Source organism: Bos indicus, chromosome 5, assembly GCF_029378745.1.
Source record: "Bos indicus isolate NIAB-ARS_2022 breed Sahiwal x Tharparkar chromosome 5, NIAB-ARS_B.indTharparkar_mat_pri_1.0, whole genome shotgun sequence".
NCBI classification, from domain to species: Eukaryota; Metazoa; Chordata; class Mammalia; order Artiodactyla; family Bovidae; genus Bos; species Bos indicus.
In genome coordinates this window covers 27,278,509-27,284,579 of record NC_091764.1, presented here as the reverse complement: position 1 = coordinate 27,284,579, position 6,071 = coordinate 27,278,509, and positions in this window count along the sequence as shown.

The window sequence follows — 6,071 nt, the reverse complement described above, 5'->3', positions numbered from 1 at the left end:
ATAAACCATAGCCTTGACTAGACGAACCTTTGTTGGCAAAGTAATGTCTCTGCTTTTGAATATGCTATCTAGGTTGGTCATAACTTTCCTTCCAAGGAGTAAGCGTCTTTTAATTTCATGGCTGAAGGCACCATCTGCAGTGATTTTGGAGCCCGCAAAAATAAAGTCTGACACTGTTTCCACTGTTTCCCCATCTATTTCCCATGAAGTGATGGGACCAGATGCCATGATCTTCATTTTCTGAATGTTGAGTTTTAAGCCAACTTTTTCAGTCTCCACTTTCACTTTCATCAAGAGGCTTTTTAGTTCCTCTTCACTTTCTGCCATAAGGGTGATGTCATCTGCATATCTGAGGTGACTGATATTTCTCCTGGCAATCTTGATTTCAGCTTGTGTTTCTTCCAGTCCAGCATTTCTCATGATGTACTCTGCATATAAGTTAAATAAACAGGGTGACAATATATAGCATTGACATACTCCTTTTCCTATTTGGAACCAGTCTGTTGTTCCATGTCCAGTTCTAACTGTTGCTTCCTGACCTGCATACAAATTTCTCAAGAGGCAGATCAGGTGTTCTGGTATTCCCATCTCTTTCAGAATTTTCCACAGTTTATTGTGATCCACACAGTCAAAAGCTTTGGCATAGTCAATAAAGCAGAAATAGATGTTTTTCTGGAACTCCCTTGCTTTTTCCATGATCCAGCGGATGTTGGCAATTTGATCTCTGGTTCCTCTGCCCTTTCTAAAACCAGCTTGAACATCAGGAAGTTCATGGTTCACATATTGCTGAAGCCTGGCTTGGAGAATTTTAAGCATTACTTTACTAGCCTGAGAGATGAGTGCAATTGTACGGTAGTTTGAGCATTCTTTGGCATTGCCTTTCTTTGGGATTAGAATGAAAACTGACTTTTTCCAGTCCTGTGGCCACTGCTGAGTTTTCCAAATTTGCTGGCATATTGAGTGCAGCACTTTCACAGCATCATCTCTACTGTATGTAAATTGTACCTCAAAGAAGTTGATTTTAAAAGGGAAATAGGAAGAGACAACAGGAAGGACAGAATACTCAGGTTAAAGATAACATGAGCTCTGGGCTCTTCTTTGGAATAGGTATTCCAAGGCACTTCACTGTATTGATTTGTCCCTATATATACCAGGCCATGGTTCCTTAAGGCAACAGCCATGTTATGCTTCTCCATAGCAGGGCAACTTCATGGTACATTGGTACTCAATGAAATTTAACTAAATGGATAAATAACTCACCCAGGAAGAATATGTAACATGAACAGTAGATCAAAGAAGGCACCCAAGAAAACATCAGTACTTAAATACTTTTCATTTTATTTTTAACTATAAAATATTTCAATCATACAGAAAACAATATAGCAAACACCTATGTGTTCACCATCAAGGTTAACCAGATGGACATCTCTCTTTTAAAGTGTTCTATAATCCTCAGTTTGATGACCATGTGGAGGAAAAAAGCGTACACAAAAGTCAACTGCAGATCTGAATGTGAATGAGATTTACAACAGTAAACCTTTTAGAAAACACCAGAGAATATCATCATGACCTTAGAGTAAAGAGAAGAGTATAGGACATGAAAAGCACCCCACAAAAGAAAAATATGATGAACTTATGAAATAAAGTACTATTTTATCAAAAAGCGCCACTAAAGAGTGAAAAGGTAACCTACAGAGTAGGAAACAGTATCCATACATGAGCAAAGGGCTAATATTCAGAACATATAAAGAACCCCTATAAATCAACAAGAGAGACAGACAGACAGCCTACTCAATAGAAAAATGGGAAGAAGACAGTTACAGAAGATGGTATCCAAATGGCAATAAATATATAAAAGAAGTCCAGCATCATTAACCACTATGGGACATACAAATTAAAATCACCAAGACATACAATAATGCCTCCTTCCAAACAGCTAAAATACAAAAGAAAAGTGAAAGTGAAAGTCGCTCAGCCGTGTCTGACTCTTTGCCACCCGTGGACTATACAGTCCATAGAATTCTCCAGGCCAGAATACTGGAGTGGGTAGCCTTTCCCTTCTTCAGGGCATCTTCCCAACCCAGGGAAAGACCCAGGCTTCCCACGTTGCAGGCGGATTCTTTACCAGCTGAGCCGCAAGGGAAGCCCAAAATACAAAAAAAAACTACCAAATGTTCGCAAAAATATGGAGCAACTGGAACTCTCCTATACTACTAGAATGGCTACCTAGGGAAATTATTTGGAGTATCTATCATAACTTAGCACATCAGTGCCCTATGAACTTGGCAATCTCACCAGTAGGTATTCACAAAGCCATCGAGAGCACACATGTATTCACCAAAAGACATGGACTGGAGTATTCATTGACGTGTTGTTCATAACAGCTGAAAATATGAATCCAATGCCCCATCACAACAGAGAACACAAATAAACTGGGGATAGCATACTGATGAGAATGAACGACTTGCAACTGCACGACTGGTTTGGGATGATTCTTCATATATTGTGTTAAGTAGAAGAGTCCAGCCACAAACCATATGCTTCTGCTTATATAAAGTACAAACACATTAAAACCTAACCTATGGGAATTTCCTGATGATCTTGTGGTTAAGAATCTGCCTGCCAATGCAGCAGAGATGGGTTCAATCCCTGGTCTGGGAAGATTCCACATTACACAGGGCAACTAAGCCCATGAGCCACAACTGCTGAAGCCCATGACCTTAGAACGTGTGCTCTGCAACAAGAGAAGCCACTGCAGTGAGAAGCCTGTGCGCCAGAACTAGAGAGTAGTCCCTGCTCACCGCAACCAGAGAAAGCCCACACACAGCAACAAAGATCCAGCACAGCCAAAAATAAATAATACATTTTTAAAAAACTAACCTTTGCTGTTATAAATGAGTTTTTTCCTGGGGTGGGGTGGGATGGGAAGTGGTTGGAAGGGAGCTGGGTATGCGGGCTTCTAGGGTCATGGGAATGGATGTTCTGTGCTGGTTACATGAGTGGGTTCAATGTGTGAAAAGTCATTAGGCTGAACACTTGAGGTCTGTCCTCTTTTCTGTATGTATGTTACAGTCCAATAAGAAGTTTTTTTTAATGTTGCAGAACTCCAGCATTTAATGAGTAGACTGAGGAAGAGAAAGCCACAGCAGAGATTGAGAAGGCAGGGCAAAAGAGGTCGCAAGAAAATAAGGGTAAAAAGGGTGAACAGAGTCAGAGCTTCAGAGGGTTTAGGGAAATGACTAAAAATAGGCCACCGTGTGGACTATGAGCTTGTCCCTGGAGACTTTAGTGGGGGCACAGTCAGTTTGGTGGGCAAAGGGAGATCCTGAAGGTAGAGGGCAAGGTGAATGAGATGTGCTTAGAAGACTCTTATCTTGCATGTCCCCAGGGTCTCCCTCCAACTCTGAAAGAAGGTCCTCCAAAGCCACTATCGTGTCCCCCACTCCAGCTCCCTCCAAAGGCACCCAAACACCTCTGTGCCAAGCCCCCAGCCTGGACAGCACATCCAGCCACACTGAGTAAGACCTTCTAGCACCCTCTCCCACCAAGGCTATACTGGCTTCTGCTGCCAGAGGCACCCTTCTCATGACACAGGCTGTAAAGACTGACTGGGATGGTAGAGACATCAGCTCTGGCCAGATGCTGCAATAGCAGAGAGACAACTGGAGCCCTTGGTGGCCTGGGATGGCCTGCTGGACCGCTGGCTTGTTGTTTTCAGAAAGTCTTGGAGGAAAGGGCCTTCTGACACAGGGAGGGGGTGGGCATTTTTACAAGTTCCAGTGAATTGGTTCATTAATTGGATAATTTCCTGTGCTTGATTTTTCTAGCCAAAATGGGTCAGTGCCTCAGATCTTGAACATATCTTAGCTGAAATCCTGGAGTCACAAGATGCCACAATGAATCCTACATACATGCTACAACTAAGACTCAACACAGCCAAAAATATAAATAGATAAATATTTTTAGATACATCACAAGGAATGAAAAGGAGGGATGGAAATCTGTACCTGTGAGCCAGTGATAATGCATAAACATTATTTAGGACTGATTCAAACAAGCTCTTTGAATGAAAACATTGATGAAGCATTATCAGAAATGTGAACTGAGGCTGAATAGTTGATCATATTACTAAAGAGTTAATGTTCATCCCACAAAGGGTCATAGTGTTATTCAGTCAGTTCAGTCACCCAGCCATGTCTGACTCTTTGCAACCCCATGGACTGCAGCATGCCAGGCTTCCCTGTCCATCACCAACTCCCAGAGCTTGCTCAGACTCAATGTCCATTGAGTCAGTGATGCCATTCAACCATCTCATAATGTTACTATGGTTACATTATGTAAAGGGTCTTTATCTTTGAAAGAAACTTACAAAAAATGTTATGAATAAAATGATATGACATCAGGATTTGCTTCACCATAATCAGGAGGGGTAAGAGCAGTGGGTAGAACAAAGATAAAACAAGATAATGAGTTGACTGTTGACCTGGGTGAAGGGTCCAGAAGCACTGATTATACTACTCTCATTTTCATAAGAGGAATTTTGAAATTTGTTTGAAATTTCCCATAAGAAAAAGATTTTTAAATAGCTACTTCACATAAGACTAAATATAACACTTTTCTTCTCTATAATACACAAGCAATTTTTGCTTTAAGTAGCAGTTTCCCTTCCAAGTACACCCAAATGAGGACATTATTGCGTATAACTCAAATTTGTAATTTGCCTGAACCTGGCCACTGTAATAAGAAGTTGGGTGGTAAGATCAAAATCCAAAAATAATTTGACAGTTTGGGGCTCGAGCCAAATCTAACAAGAAAGATTTAACAGAGATTAATGTAAATCAAAACCTTAGATGTATTAAAACAAAACAAGCTGTATGGTTCAGCCTGGGGAGATTCACAATAGCTTTTATAAAGTGGCGCCAGCTCAGGATGACTCAGCAGCAGGAAAGGGCTGCTAGACTCACCTGCAAGGTTGGAGGATGCACAAAAATTAGTCCCCATGTTCACGCTTTTCGTGAGCTAGTTAATCCTTATCTAGTGGGTTGGGCTGTATTCCCTATATCCAGAGTGTGACATGCAGCCTGGGAGGGAGCATGCCAAAGCATAGGAGGAAATGGAAGTGTTCAGCTTGGAGAAGGAATATGATAAAGAGACAACCATCCCCAAACATGTGGAGATTCTCATGCACAGGGAGACTTGCTCCCCATGGTCACAGAGGAGAAACCTTGAACCAATGGGTAGAATTTACGAGGTAGGACAAAGCTTAGCATCTTCTGTGAGAGAGAGAAGGACCCCACCCAGGAGGGTGGATCACCAGTTAGAGAACTGGTTTTGGAGAGGACTCCAGTATGTAAATGGGGCTCCTCTTTATAGCCTCTGAAGTCATTTCTAGCCTTAAGAGTCTGATTCTTCAGAAATCAATGAACAGCAGTAACTCTAAAAATATTGATGGTAATATCATAGATTTATTGAGTACTTACCTTGTTCTGGGAGCTGTGCCAACTCTAGCATGCATTCAATTATTTAGTCAGTTCATCAATCAACAAGTGCTGTGAAGTGCACATTTTCTATCCAGTATTAAGCAACATATGAACAGTATATGACATAGTCCCTCTCTTTAAAGAGTTTGTAATCTAGTTGCTAATCAAAATGTCCATATCTGTAGTACAATAGCTGTATGAATATCGCTCATTCTATAAAGTGCTTTTCATGTATTCCTTGAAACATCCCTGAGAGACAGATTTTATTTTTATTACCACATTGTTGCTGTTGTTGTTCAGTCGCTCAGTCGTATCCAATTCTTCGCAACCCCATGGACTGCAGCACACCAGGCTTCCCTGTCCACCACCATCTCCCAGAGCCTGTTCATGTCCATGGAGTTAGTGATGCCATCCAACCGTCTCATCCTCTGTCGTCCCCTTCTCCTCCTGCCTTCTGTCTTTCCCAGCATCAGAATCTTTTCTAATGAGTTATCACTTTACATCAGGTGGCCAAAGTATTGGAGCTTCAGCTTTAGCACCAGTCCTTCTAATGAATATTCAGGATTGATTTCCTTTAGGATTGACTGGTTT